Source organism: Podarcis gaigeae (genome assembly GCF_964106915.1).
Source record: "Podarcis gaigeae genome assembly, chromosome: 5".
Classification (NCBI taxonomy): Eukaryota; Metazoa; Chordata; class Lepidosauria; order Squamata; family Lacertidae; genus Podarcis; species Podarcis gaigeae.
Window position 1 is genome coordinate 52,175,018 of NC_139681.1, and position 16,221 is coordinate 52,191,238.

Consider the following 16,221-nt stretch of genomic DNA (forward strand, 5'->3'; position numbering starts at 1 on the left):
AAATGTTAACTTCTGCATTTGAAACACAGCCAGGCAACAATTTCTTAACCGTAGCAGCAGCAGCAGAAAGCTCAGTTACAACAAATTGGGAATTCCCTGTGTCATGACAAGATCAGACTGTGAATTGTAAAGTTCCAGAGAGGATCAATAACTGTCAGAGTGAGAAGAAAGTGAGCACTAAATTCATTCGCCTTTCATCTGCAACAAATGGAACAGAAAAATCTGATGGATAACAGAACCTTCCATTTCTATAGCATACTTGTTGAACTAGACTAGCAACGCAGAGATGATTCTTGACACGTGTCTCCAGAGATCCAAAAGCAATTATTAAACTCTTTTACAAAAAAGAGAGAGAGAGAGAGGGTAACACAATACATACGCATGCACACACAGTTACAGAAGGTAAAGCATGTGAACCCAATACGAAATCATGCACAAGAAAAAATAAGTTACAAAATGCATAGAACAATGTAAGGGAATGGGCTGGATGTTAAGTTTGGCATAATATTGATATTTCTTGTAAAATGTTTCTGTTTTAATCCAAATACAAAATAACAACAGAACTTTTTTAAAAATCCACATTTAAAGTCAAGAAAGGAAGGCACAGGTGGAAATGAACAAAAATACTTTACTGCATCCATTTGCAGCAAATATCCAAATAACTTTAGGTTTTTGGTACTATTCAGATAGCTTTAGCACTTTGGCTCCTGTATCCAATATTTATCTTACCACAGGAAAGGAAAAAGAGGGTGAGGACAAGCTTTCATTTACATGCTTTGCCCTCTGACATATTAAGTCATGCTGCAATGGTTCAAGGCTGATACACTTCCCTTCAACTCTTGACCCAGAATACGAAAGCGTGCAATGCGAGAATCTGCAGGGTTTTACCTTGCTGTGTTTTCATGGTGTATCCTGTAAACAATCACATGATGTGGAAAGGAAACCCTGAAAGCCTTCTCTCCTTCTTGAGGGGGGAGCAAACAGATACCATTCCACTTCCTTGTATCCTAATTAGCCTAAGAGCTGCCGCACTGCCAATATTGTTATGCATGCTAAATGACAGGTACTTCCATAGCATCATCATAAAATAGAAAAAAAATAAAAATAGCAAAATAGTACAATTATTTAGAGTGTACATCTCGTGATGCTTACAACAACTCTTAAAACTAGGTCAGTGTTTTTATCGCCATATTACAGGCTGGGGTAGGTGTGCCCATGTCTGCATGCATTCTGCTGTTGCACAGAAGGTGTGGCGAGATTTGAACTCGGCACCCCAGACTGCATGTATTCAAGTACGGTGCGGTACTATTCAATATTATAAAATATTACAATATTATAAAATATCCTTACCTCCCTTCCTTCCAGATCTCTCTTGCAGATACCCAAGCTCAATTTATTTAATACAGTTAACAGCACTGTAATTTAACAAGCTCTCTTATTTGATGATTACCTTCCCAGGGTAATCCAGTATTTCACTTAAACCATATGCCCTGAGATCTAAACACATTTACTTGGATACCGCCAATATCTCTACAAAGCATGCTTTCAAACAAGTGTTGGTTCTTAGGATACAATCCTGTGCATACTTAGCTATAGGGTGCCCTACCTTTATTTGACCTTTAAACAAAACATAGAGAATAGGAGGGACCGTGTAGCTGCTAATTGACAACACCTGGATTTACCCATTGTGGTGATATGGATTGTAACTATTTAATTTACAGAATTTTTTCTTCTAAATTTTCATCTACAGATATTGTTATTCAGACTGCTGTTCATTTAAAAAATGGGGCAGCCTACATAAATTAGCTTGTGCAAATTTTATGCTAATCTTCATCTTCCTATGTACTTTTTGAAAGAGGCCATCCTACTTAGGAGTGAGGCACTGTGAATCTAGTGGAACTTATCTCCCAAGGAAAGATGGCAGTGTTCGTCCGGATTTTCATTGACATGTATACATCAGCTTGAAATGACACACCCATGGCCAGCCATTCACTTGATTTCCTCAAAGATTCTTCTCCTCACCCCCCCCCCCATTTAAATAATCATCTAGCATTTGCTTCAGAGCGTAGTGCTAACCCATGTGACAAAGCAATGTAAGCCATTGGGTTGTTGAGTGTTCGTTTGTTTTGCAAAAACGCAAAACAAAATCAACAAGCCGTTTTTGAGCTTTTTTTTTTATAGAAAAGCAGCAAAAGCAGCACTGCCAGAATTTAAATGGTACTTTGGGGGGGGGAAATAGTGTGATATATAGATAAATAAACTATGTCCCTAAGATGATTTGTACCATGCTGCAGGTTATCATATTTACTTAGGAAGGGATTTCCTTTCTGACCGGAAAGAGGGGGTACTATAGAATTTAGCAGCCTACAAAATGCAAATAACACTTCCAATACAGTTGACGAGGCAGATGAAATCAAGAGGGACACCAGAATGAACAGACACAAGTTGTTTCAAAAAGGAAGGGAAACTGAAAAAAATACAGTAAATTAAGTTTTCTGCTTCCACTAGCACCATCACATCACCTCATGACTTTTGTATGAAAAACTGTCTTCTAGCCCTAAAGTGCATTAACTATGAGACAAAAGAAGAAATTATTAAAAACAGACTTTATCTCTTTGCAGTGAAGCTCCACATCTTTGTACCCCGAAGAAAAAAGCTTCTCCTGCTCCCCCCCCCCCTTCCCCTTCCTTCCTCGCTTGGAACAAAACATACATTTAAAAGATGCTGACAGAAGGGTTTCGAAGTTCCATTGTTTCAGACACATATTCAGAAACAGCTGGAATGCTATAGACTCTTGTTGCTTGCTTTTGTAATGAGGAAAGTGCAAGTATGAGGAGAAGACTAAGTGGCTAGTCTCTCCCTGTCCTTTAGATACTGTATATTTTTAAAATAAAACAAATAAGTGGCTAAAATACTGACGCAACTTGCTGCTTCTCAGATTTTCCCTGATTTCAAAACTGTCTTGTCAACACTGCCTCCTAAATTAAAGAAGAAACTCCTTGCAGGCTTGATTCTATCTTTCCAATGAACATTTACAAAAATCTGGCTCACCCCACCTCCAAAGAAACATCGCGCCTTTCTTTCTTTCTCTTTCTTTCTTTCTTTCTTTCTTTCTCTCTCTCTCTCTCTCTCTCTCTCTCTCTCTCTCTCTCTCTCTCTCTCACACACACACACACACACACACACACACAAAACCTGCTTTGCAGAATGCAAAAAAAGGCAGTTTGCAAAAAAAGAGAGCAAAACTTTTTAAACACATGGGGCTTTCAACTTGAATGCTAGACAAATATGTGGAGAGCAGGGTGACCTTTTCCTTATCTCCCCACTGACATGTTTAATCGCTTCCAAACAGAAAACACTATTTTCTGCCACCTCTTCCTGCAAACACCTCTAAAGCCTGTATGGATGGTAAACAGTTAATCTCCCAATATCCCCTGCTGCCTGCGAAAAATCAAGGAAACAATTGAGACATTGTCCAGCGAACAAGACTCCCTGGGACTGACATTTTTGTTTATGTCCCAGTTCTCAGCCTGTCAATTTTCACTACCACTAGTAAAGCCTGACTTGCACCAACATAGTCCACCCAGAGCTCAAAAGGCTTCACTTCATTTATTTTATTAAAGCCATGGTGTCTGTTTGTGATTCAAAGTCTCTCTCTCTCTCTCTCTCTCTCTCTCTCTCTCTCTCTCTCCCAACTGCTCCATCTCCTTTACTTTTTTGGAATATTGCCTATTAGGCTGGTGTTGCAACTCCTTCTTTCCAGAAGGCTGCCAAGGAAAGTAACAAAATATTTTTTAATACCAATGTTTGCAGGGCTTGCCAAGATGAGGGGAGGAAAAAAGTTCATGCTTTATTTATTTATTTTTAAATAGCACACAAACATTTAAAAATAAGCCTTGTGCAATTTTTTTTGGAACCCAAATCAAAGGAGCGCGTGAGGAAAACACTGGTGCGGGGGGGGGGGGATGAAAGCCACCCACATGGGTCTACTCCATGAGGGCAAAGGAGACCCACACTGAAAAGTAGTAACAGAGCAGCCCTCAAGAGTAAAGCAGTACTTTCACCTGTTGCTCAGTGCTCAGTCGCTTCATTTTCAACCTGAGTTTCTACATATATTAGTAGTTCTAGGTCTGAAATTTCTCTCAGTCTCACATCGTACCTTCCCCGTTCCTTCCCTTTGCCAAGACTGAAGTATATATTTTTTTAACTCTCTCCCATTACTTTATCTCCATGAAAAGCACACAGAGTGGTTACCAGCATTTCCTGTTTGCAGAATGTGCTTTAACTATATCACACCCTACACTGCTGTGATGGAATGCACAGCATATGGTATTGTGAAAGGGTTTACTGTTGAATAATGGCAGAAATGCAGTCCTGCTGGTTTATATCAAACCCTGTCATTCTCTTCACGGAGGTCTCTCCCTCTCTCTCTCTCTCTCTTAGCAATGAGGTACAACATGCACACAGCAACATTATACAGGCTTTATGGAGGGTGTTTTCAATGCAGGCATTCAGACTTTCATCGTCTGTAAGCAGCTTCTCACATATTAGATACAATAAAATAGAGGGATACTTCGCACGTGGTGCATTAATTAACACACTGCTGCTTCCTGCACTGTCCCTTTTTTTTTTTTTTACTGTCCCTCCTATTTAATGCATGCACACACATGCGCACACACCATGTGCTTGAAACGTAAACATCTTAACAGCTATATACCCCACTAATTGCTACAACAAATGGTGCCTTAACCAAGCTGGGCCCAGGACTTGGTCCATCCCACACAAGACTGTTGTCAGCATTAATATCTAAAACAATAGCTCTGAACTGCTAGTGTTTGTGTCTTACAGCTAACCATGAATGCAGTCCTGGACATCATCTTTTCACATGTGCAGGGCAGCTTTTCCCAACCTGGTGTATCCCAACTATTTTGGATTACAGCTCTGACCATGCCTAGGCAGAATGGTGTGCTGGCTGCAGTTTATGGCAGCTGGGAACTAGGCTGGCTAGTGTCAGTATAGAGCTAGCTGAAAATTTTCAATGGTTAGAAGAAACAAAATGAATCTATCCTATAAACATTTCTACTGTATTACTGTTTCATGCATTTTGGATTTAGGACTAAAGCCTTGTGAATCTTGGCTCAATTGAACCTTCAATGATCATGCCAAGTCCATGACTTGGGTAGTGCATTGAGAGATAATAACTTTACAGAAACATGTTACACATCAACAATTTGCCACTTCTGGACATTTTGTCTCATGTTGCGTGAAGTTTGTGATTGTGAAATATTGGGAAAGCTTGAAATGCCTACTTGTACCTAGATTCCCTAAGTATAGGTCATAAACCATAACCTTGCTTAATAGACCTTACTACTGCTCAAGTTGGGTTGAAAGTTCAATACCCTTAAAATTCAAAAAAATAAATCAAGATTTCTGTGCTTGTTAAAAATATCCAAGTGCTAATAAGCCATTGCAACCAGGATGCTGCTACAAGTTCTTTCAGGATGGAAGTCTGGCAACTTGCTTCTGGGTGGCCCATTTAATAATCCCAAGTAGTGTGCCATAATTCGCTAAAACTGTGATAGCAAAGTACAACCGTGTAATGTTTGCCTTGTGCAAGTAGCAACATGCAGTAAAAACAGGGCAGTTTGAATATGTAAGTACCTAGGAACAGGAATGTGACCTAATAACATAGAAGTGTCTAACAATACTTGTTAGTATTGTGACGATAATGAAGGATAAACATATCACTACTATTGAGAGAGCTTAATAAGTCAAGAGGCCTTTCACTATCCAAATACCATGGAATATATAACCTCTGTAAACATGCAATATTGAGACCCAATTTACATATATTCACCAGTGCTTATAGCCGTTAACTCACTGAAGTATGAAAACTACAGGGAGATACATTGAATATGCACCAGAAAGTCCTAACTGGCAGTGGTTCTACAGTGCTTGCCTACTGCCTGTATACAAATATGCATTCCACACACCGTTGGATATGCACCCTTTCTACAGAAAGGCCTATGTGGATGGATATTCAAAGGAATTTGCAGTGGGTTCTTGGGATTCTATCTAGAACTTTTCTTGTCCAGGCTCCAATACTCTGGTGACTGGAGGATTTTTCATCCTAGTATTTCCCCAGATCATATGACCATGAACCCTGATGTTAGCAAGCCTGAAATACAATCCATTCTGGAGCCACCCTGGAGCGGCTAATCTACTTACTACTGTTATTTGCAACTGAAGACGACCACACAGTCAAAATGCATTTAAGAACTTTATAATGCTGTTGGTTATGTTCTTCTTGTGTCTTCACATTTTATTTCATTATATATGATAATATATATGTTTTTAAATTCTTTATGTAAAATAATATCAAGGGGGAAATTGCAATTTTAATAGTCTTGATACTGTGCTTCAGTGGTCAGGAACTATTATTTCTTTCTTTCTTTCTTTTTTATTCCTCTAGAATTTTTTTACCTAAAGTCCAGAATTAGAACATTTTTTTAACACTTCTGTCAATATATGGCTTTGAGACAAGAAAAGCCTTTCCTGGACAACCTTATTATTTCCAATCTAATGGATTAGTGCTCAACAGTCTTTAGACATAGCCCATAAGCAAGTTGTTCACATCTAATTTAAATTTTACACTGAATCTTCTGAGCAGTGCTTTTATTCTCTCCTACAAATATGAAGGGACAGTAGAAGCATGAGATAAATACAGAGGGCAAAATGTCTGAAGAGCAACACAAAATGCCCACCCAAAGCTCCTGAACTGTATTCACCAAAGTAACATTATGAATTTATAGCAGCTTCAGCAAATAGTGATTCTAACTTCCTTGATAATATCAAAGATCTGTTCTTTTCTTTAGGTTGCACTTGGACAGCTATGGTAATTCTTTTTTAAAATTCTTTTTAGGAACAGTACCCAAATCTTACTGCATCCTTACTTTACAAAGACACTGATTCAGCTTTTCCAGTTTACATTGGGAATCATATTAAACACCTATTTCTTGAATTGGATTCAGCCAATGGGCAGTCCATGGCTCAAATGTCAAATCTATAATTACTTAATTCCAATCTCTTTCACTATGTCAGATTACATTCAGTTTTAGCTTTAATTACAACTTGCCTGAAGTAGTCTTGTATCAGGCAGCCCAGCCAAGTCTCCCACACTGATTAGGCAACACTTGGGATGGAACAGCCTCACACATCAACAACCAGAGCACCACAGATCTTCACTATGAGCCAAGCAACAGTCCTTTACTAATGAGCCTAAATATTGCAGAATATCATTCCCAAGAGCTTCTAATAGTTGAAAATTATTCCCCACATCTTATTATTCCACAGAACCCTCTCCCCCAAAAAAATCTGTGAATAATTTCTGCTAGCCACTTAGCAACCAAGAGAGAATGCCATGGTGGGAATTGCAGAGTATTGCACAGTATTATGTAAGTTCCATTATCCTCCAAACATTTTGCAAATTCCCTTCCATTTGACAAAAAAAGTGCAATAAGCACAGTTTTCAAGGCAAGATTGTTCCAACGGGCAAACAGAAAGGCTTGCACAGACAGAACTATCTTCTTCATACTACATTGAATTCCACCCTGTATGTTTACATTATATCATTGCTCAAACATCCATTGCTCATAGCTTAATCAAGAAGTCTTACATTTCACACTGACTGAAACCCAGGAACTAGGACATCAAAACAAACACATTGTTTTAGGAATCACTCCTTTACATATTGCTTGGAATGTACAGTTGGTTTTAAATGCAGTTTAGCTGAATAAACTCTAGCACAGTAGCTAAGTACTCCTGCAACGTTTATGTATACACTGATTCATTCAGGCTTTTTCCATCAGTGACTTTCAATCTTAGGGTATGAATGAAGATTACCAAAATGCCAAGGTTCTGGAATGCCCAAGGCCATGCCTTCTAAGGCAATGCAATTACACTGAACAACAGTGTAATCTGATAGAAGACGTGAACTCTTAACAGATGGTAGGAAGCATACATTCAACAGCTGTACTTGGTTTGTCTTTTCAAGACTTTACATGGCAGTGTCTATTCTTTGCAAAACACTCTGATATCCTAGACTTATCATTCAGCAGAAGATTACAGAGAGATGCAGCGACTTAGTGTTCTTTTCTTTTGCTTCTGCTTTTTTTAAAAGGAGGCAGATGCCTTATTATGTGTTAACAATCCATATCCTAAGCGTTTTGGATTTCTGTTTGTCAGCTTAACTCATTAATCCAAGTTCCAAGTTATAATATGTGAAATAACACCTGAGCTACATGGAATGAAATCTCCTCCTACCTGTTGCTTCCCAAGGATTCAGCAAGCTACTGAATGCTGTAAATAAGAGTGTGAATAAATAGTGAAATATTACCAGTCACATTTAGCCATGTAACGGTTATTCCCAAGTTACTACAAATAATGCCATGTTGGCAGACAATGTAAGCACTGAAAGAAGAAGAGATTGGTTTCAGTTGCAGTGCACCAGTTATAAGCATGCTAAAGTAACTAGCGATTATGAAAAGTTGTAATTTCAGTTCTCTCTGAAGATTTAACTGTATATGGAGATGTCTGAAGCTCATCGTAAGGAATATTAAGGTGGGTTGTGGCCCAGTGTTGGGGTATCTGTTTTGCATGCATAAGGTGCCAGGATCAATTCTTGCCATAACCAGAGAGGGCTGGAAATGCCCCTGTCTGAAACCATGAAAAGCCATTGCCAGTCATAGTGGACAATACCGAGAAGGATAAACTAATAGTCAGATTCTGTATAATGCTTATGTGTTCCTATGAGGGCAACTGTCATTAGGTTGTAGCCAGTCATGTCTTTAAGGCTAGGACAGTCAGAGTGGTGCCCTTCAAAGGTTGTGAGACTCCAACTCCCGTCAAGCATGACCAATGTCATGGGTAATGGGTGTTACAGTCCAACATCTGAAGGGCACTGTGCTGGCTACCTCTGCTCTAGATGAGCCACAGTTTAGCAGCCAGGAATGAGTGTCAATATTGTGTTCTTGCTCATCACCCTTCCTTCAGTCAGTGCTTGCATCCTTTTAATTCATATTCTTCTTTATTGCACTTTCAACGTCCTAGGCTTTCATTTTGCCTTGCTAGGCATCTGGATTTTCATACTATTATTATTCCTAATAACCGCTAAATAATTTTTGTGGAAATACTCCAAAGCCTTCCTAGTCAGAGTATGATGAAAACCTGGCTATTCCACCATACGTCCAAGGCACACCATCACCACTGATAGTGCAACTTTGTGATGCTTGTGCACCTCCATACTAGCTTGTCTGCACTGCCAGTGGACAAAATGGGAGAAGTAACTATTATTTATTACAAATTTATACTCCCTAAGGATCGAGTCCTACCTCCAATTCTAACATAAGACTGCACCGACTTTGACAGTGGTACAAGTGAAAAATAAAGCAAAACACCAAACCACTCACAGAACTCAAGGGAGCCCAAAAAACTTCTGTCTCCTCCTCCTCCCATCACATTCCTCTGATCACAGTGCAGCAGGAAGCTATAAACATGAAGCAGGGAGACCATAACTTGGATATTAAGCAACGTCACCTTGAGGCCTCATCTTGTGCATGCTTAGAGCATACAGAGGTGAACACTGGTGACAGGAACTATGGAGAAGGGTGAATTGAACAAAAGCAAAGTACTTGACATAGGTGCAAAATAAAGATGTAGAATAAATACTTAAAGACTTACACTTGTCTACCTAAAACCCTGACATGTACTCTACTTCAGGATGCCTGACACAAACATCCAGCACCCGCCTGCACTCCACTTGTACAACTAAAGATGCAAGGACAGACCATGTTTCACAGATAAGAAAGGATGCTACAAAGTATAAGTGTTTCAAGGGTTCAACCTAATCACTGAGAATGTTGTTTCCATACTGGAGACACACAGGTGAGTATGTGTTACCATGCAGGTATGCTCTCCGTTGGTGAATACCAGACTGTTTACCCTAATCATTGCTACTATTGCCCAAACACATTTGAATACTTCTGGCTTGCTGGATACATGGGAAAGAAGAAACAGGCACTGTGCATGTATGTTGGCTATGCAAAAATATTCTGAAGCATTATTTCAACTCAATCCTCATATAAACTATCACCTTGAGAATATATCATTGAGTCACCAGATGATTCCTTCCACTGCCAAAAAGGTAGCACAATAAGTTGCAGGAATTGCTGCAATATGCACTTCTGAAATAACTGCACAGATAAAATTCAACAATGAGCACTAGTCATGAATGGGATAATGTTTGCCATTTATCTTGCTTAGAAAACAGACCCTTCACTTTTCAGCAGTTATTTGTTATTTTGGGTACTGATTCTGGAACAAAGTCCAACCTCCCTTACTCCCATCAGTCTAGATACGTTTAACCTTAAAGTGTGCACTTTATCTCCGGGCAGAAGCATGGTCCCATTGTGAGACACCCAACACACACAGGGATGTAGTGAAGTACCATATGAAAGCAGTCATTTACTCCCCCAAGAATGGTGGCTATGAAGCAAAATGCCAAACAGGCAGCATGGGCCTTCCCTTTCTGTTCATGCAGATGCATACTGAAAGATAAGACCCACGTGTACCATTTTCCACATTTACCCTGGCCTTGCCCTCATCTGTGTCCTGATGTCATTTGCATATTCAGGGGGCATAAACATGCATTTCATTAACATCCACTTAAATAATATCATGTGCAGTTTATAATTCACAAGGGTTAACTTGGGCCAAACGCCTTAGTAGAACAGTTCCATTGTGACTCATGTCGAAGCAATAATAGTTATCACATCCAGTATTCATAAAGGGCTACAAAGCTATTCCAAATGTCTATATGCCAAAATCTGCCCTTTTGCAACGCATGCTAATACCCAGCTCTCCTTGACCTCATATTATGCAGCATTCTTCGTTGTAAGGAATGAAATGAAACATGCACAAACCCTTCCCTTTGTAGTACCACAGGATTCTGGTAGGATTTCAACATGCAGCCTGTGTGCAAAGATGGTAGCTTTGAAGACCCTGGGAAGAAGAAAGGACTGAAACAGGTACACATGCTGCATGAAATTCAAGAATAGCTGGGGGGGGTAGTTGGGTGGCATGTCTCTCCATAGTAAACTTTTGAGGACAGGAGCCTGAAAAGGGGGGGGGGGGGAGAGGCAGAAATATCTATTTTTCTGCTTTACATTTTGCAGAAGCTGACAGTGCTGCAAACCAGTAAACAGATATAAGACCAAAATAATAGTGTCTGGCTATAAAATGCACAGGGGGGTGGGGATGCAGACGCATGTGATGCTACATTTCTTACTTCCTTCAAATCCCTTCTCAAAACTCACATTTCCATGAAGGCTTTGTGCCACCGTACCTTACACCACCATCACCTGCACACCTACTCAGGTAAGTAGATAAAGGACTCCAGCCACAGCATAGAACTAAGCTAAGGCACATGTAATTGAAACAATTGCACACTGATTTTCTATTTATCACTGCTGCCACTGCTCTCCTTTCCCTCTATTGTTTATTCTATGTTGAAATTTAGATTGCAAGGCCCTTAGGGCAGGGAACTGTCCTCTCATAAACTGTTAAGTGCCATGCACACTGATGGTGCTGAATAAATGCATAATAAAAAAAACCGGATATGCACAAAGAACTTAGTCAGGCAGCAGGATATCTGCGATGGTCTGTATATCCATATTAGTAGTATAAATTTGGGTACATCTCCTATACTAGCCAAAGAATTGATGCTTTTGAATTATGGTGCTGGAGGAGACTCTTGAGAGTCCCATGGACTGCAAGAAGATCAAATGTATCCATTCTTAAGGAAATCAGCCCTGAGTGCTCACTGGAAGGACAGATCCTGAAGCTGAGACTCCAATGCTTTGGCCACCTCATGAGAAGAGAAGACTCCCTGGAAAAGACCCTGATGTTGGGAAAGATGGAGGGCACAAGGAGAAGGGGACGACAGAGGACGAGATGGTTGGACAGTGTTCTCGAAGCTACTAGCATGAGTTTGACCAAACTGTGGGAGGCAGTGGAAGACAGGAGTGCCTGGCGTGCTCTGGTCCATTGGGTCACGAAGAGTCGGACATGATTAAACGACTAAACAACAACCTATACTAGTCCCAATCAAAAGAAGCAGAAGTGCAGCAGTTAGTTATCTACATTTCTATGGGCTCTTAAGTCACCCAACACATGATGAGCGCTGTCATATTTGACAGTGGTGTTAAACTCTTGGGAGGGGTAAGTGACCACTTGGCCAGGGTAGAAAGTCAGAGGGAAGTTTTGTGGGGGATCCTTTCAGCCCCCACCCCATCCACAAGATAACGGCTGCTGACAAGATCAGCAGCAATGCTGAATCTCTTTTTCTTTTGTAGGGGCCGTTCTATTTCAGTGTTGGCACACTTTGGCACCAGCAGAAGACACATGGCAATTATGGTTACACATCTAAACCTAGTCCCCACACCTCTCTCCTATGGCAAAAGAACCTGCTACTAGCACCAACCCCCCTCGGGGTCTATTTTCCCAAACTTCAGCTGCAGTGGAAGTGCTGGATCAATGTTGGAAAACAGTAATGAGGCTCTATGTTTATAAGCAAAGATACAGTTGCTCAACTGTTCTTCCAATCCAGAAAATCAGCCTGCTGTGGACAGGATTGTATCGGGTAAGTCTAGGGCTTTGTACCTGCTGGTGCACCAGCCAAAACCACTCCTGCCCCGAGGTAACCTATCCAGTGTTATTCCCCTCAGGGCTGCCTAGTGCAGTGCTTTGCATGGGAGCTGCCTTTGAAGAGTTATCCTGTTTTTTTAGCCTAGATGCTACACCCATCTCTAGAGGCCCTCAACTTTCTGAGGTTAGGCTGGTGAGAATTGGACTGTGGGCTTTTGCAGCTATGGTGCTCCAACATGTGGAATGCTCTCCACAAGGAAGCTCACTTAAACTTGAACCTATCTTCCATCTTGGCTGTGAGTCCTGGAAGACCTGCTCTCTGCATCACAGGCCCTTTTCCATGGGGCACTGACTGACTACAGTTACAAAAGCTGGGGCTGCTGAAAAGGAGGAGGGGACGGAGGGTGAAGAAAAATCTGCGAGTGATGGGGAGCCCTTGTCCCATTCTCTGGACTCACTTGGAAGCTCCTTAAATTTGCTGGAGCTGGGTGTGGAGAGTGAAGCTGAACAAGACACAGCTATGGGCAGCCTGAGTAAGTACCATCCACTTCGGCCTGCCCATAAAAAACAAGTCTAGAGTGAGAGACTAGGAACTCTTCTCACTGTGGAACTTTGCAGGGGGGGGCGTTGTTTGGACCCTGGGTGAGAGGGAGGGTATGTCAGAAGGAAAATGAACTGAGGTAGGGTGTGTGTGTGTGTGTGTGTGTGTGTGTGTGTAACTTTGCATTAATGTAACTTTTTATGTAACTGTACTTTTGTGATATTTTAAGTTTTCTGTTGTTGCTTCGGTTTTCTATATACCACTAAGAGATATTTTTTAATATAGTAAGTGGTGCAGAAATTAAATAATCAATCAATTCTTTTGACAGCTGGCAAATATCCTTTTACTCACCTATGTCTTCCACTGTACCATCTTTTATTTTATTTATTCTTAGTCCTCCAAACAGTTCTTACTGTTCCTTCTGTGTTTTATTTTTATGCAAATTTCCTACTGTGTATTAAATATTGTTTAAAACTGTTGAGAACCACATAAAGGGTGATGCACAAATGGTTTTAAAATAAATACGCTGCAAAAATAAATATGCTGTCAAAATGTCATGTGATTTTTCTCAGAGTCACCTTTCCCCCAAAGAGCAAAAGTTTATTTAGTCCATCCCTTCCCTCGAATTTGAGAATGACTCTACACATTTTCACCTTCACTGCTTATATCATTCAATTTTTAGGACTGGGAAGAGCCGTGCTTCTATAGTGAGGGGAGACGAACTGTCTCAAAATGTGCTATATGTGTACCTTGCTGCATAATCAACATCTTACTAGGAGCTGATAAATTGTTGTACTTCTAACTAAAAAGGTTTGGCCAATATGGAACACACACAGTTGGTTCATCCAGGAACTGAATGCAAAACCCAAGGGAAATAAAACATTTCAACGTAGTAACTCCATCCTCTCGTAACTATTGCAGCTGTGGCCAAACTTTCTATCACTATCCTGGTCAAAACAGTGAACGTTCAGATAAAATTGCCTTGTGGTCCAAATTCAGCGCATGACTTTGAATACTGTGCAAAGATTCCTATGGTGAAAATCGATAGGTTAATATATTGAGAACAGAGAGATTTCAGAAACTTTTGTCCTAAGTTACTCCTGCCCTCTTGCATTTTCAAAGCAAGATTTCCCTCTCCTTGAGCAAAAACATACACGTAATTATAGATTTTCTATAGCACCATAGTACTTTTTTTCCCGAGGTTCCAACCTAGTTTATGAATGTGCTCATTACACAATGAAAAGTCAGGACAGTTGCTCACTATAAATTCACCTCAAGGTAAAATTTACATTGACTTCAAAAGTCTTGCCTCCGGGAGGGAGGGAGGGAGGGAATCAGATGAATTTCTGAAGAGTTTCCGTTTTATAAGCTGTGTGTGTTACCAAAATACCACTATTTTTGGCATGGCATGATTTTTTGCCAGGTACAAAGGAACTTAAATGTAAGTCTTTGTATAGCAAAAATACAGAAATATGTCTTGGGAATGGTCTTAGCACGCTAATCCTGTGATCTTGCCCAAGCACTTTGAGCAAGAATATATTCTCATAAGGAAAGCTAGAGCACTTTAAAAACGGGGGGGGGGGGGGGGAGAAAAAACACTACAAATGGTCTAATATGCCTCTTGCTCACACAAGAGTAGAATCCAACTAAATTCAGTTGGATATACTGCACAATCCTGCCCATATCTGCTCATAATTCAGATTTATTGAACTCAATGGGGCTTAGTCTCTGGTGAATAGAATTAGGATTGAAGCCTTACTTCCTAAAAAGAAGAGGCTGAGGGTTGCAGCTTAATCTTACTAGGTTGAATTCAGACTCAGTTGAACTTTTGAAACCAATGCGAAAGCCAGCCATGTTCAATGAAGTTGAAAACTTGCTGCTTCTGAACAAACATGACTCATTACAGAGAATATTTTTTTTAATTTAAGAGGTATATAAAGTCAGGGTGTTTTGTTCTTTCCCCCCTTTTTTCATTATTTCAGCACAGGCAAGCAGTAATTTTAATTTTTCATAAACAGGAGATATTTCAGATAATGTTTGCAGTCCCTTGTTTCTCAAACCATCTATCAGATGTAGCTCCAGTTCTTATTTAATTGATACAAGTGTGAAGTGAATTTCTTCTGTTAGAGGTTCTCCCCCGCCCCCAAAGTTCATTTAACAAATGCGTTTAAGGAAATGGCAGAATACCAGCTCACTGAAAGGTTATAGGTATTCTAGAAATGGGGGAGGTTACTTATTTGAATATGCCACATTCAGTGCACTCATTAGGGAACAAAAATGGTAATGACATTTTCATTGAAGAGCCGCATATAGAGTCTTACAAGGTAAAATAGCAAGTATTCCTGATGCCACCCAATATTATCAATAAGCAACAACTGCTGGTACCAAAATAAAAAACAAAACCTACACACACTATTATATACCATTATAGATGTTATAATAAATCATAATTTAGCTGTAAGTGTTTAACTCCCATTTATACCTTACATTTTTATCATGGGAATCATTATAAATGTACGAATTGTAATTAAAAGGTGGAAAATTACGGTAGCTGTGTGAGGTGAAATTAAGGACTTTGTAAACGAACCAGCTGCTTTAAAAAGTTAACAGGTGTCCAATATTATATATATAAATTTATGGTCTAGTTTGATTCACCTAAACCTTTTTTCCTTGAAGCGGGTTTCTCTTCTATTTTTATTTTATGAATAGTGTGACAAGAATGTGGGAGTTATAGTTGCAGTGTGAACAAGAGGTTTCATGAAGCTTTTTGAAGTATTTAAAGAAACTATTCCTACAAGTAGGCTTCATGTTGTAACTTTGGTAGCTATCTTAAGTATACTTTGGTCAAGGAAGAACTTTCCTTAAATACTGCCGCAATAGGTTTATAAAACTGATCCAGAATTTTTAAAATTTCATTCTGTCACGCACATACATACACACACCTCTGCCTACAAAAATAGAAACCATCCTTAATTATT

The 16,221-nt window shown here is 39.8% G+C and overlaps 1 protein-coding gene across 40 annotated transcripts in view; it reads right to left on the reverse strand.

Moving 5' to 3' along the window:
• TCF7L2 (transcription factor 7 like 2) overlaps positions 1 to 16,221 on the reverse strand; it is a 201,972-nt gene that overhangs the window by 106,259 nt on the left and 79,492 nt on the right. The window lies entirely within an intron of this gene.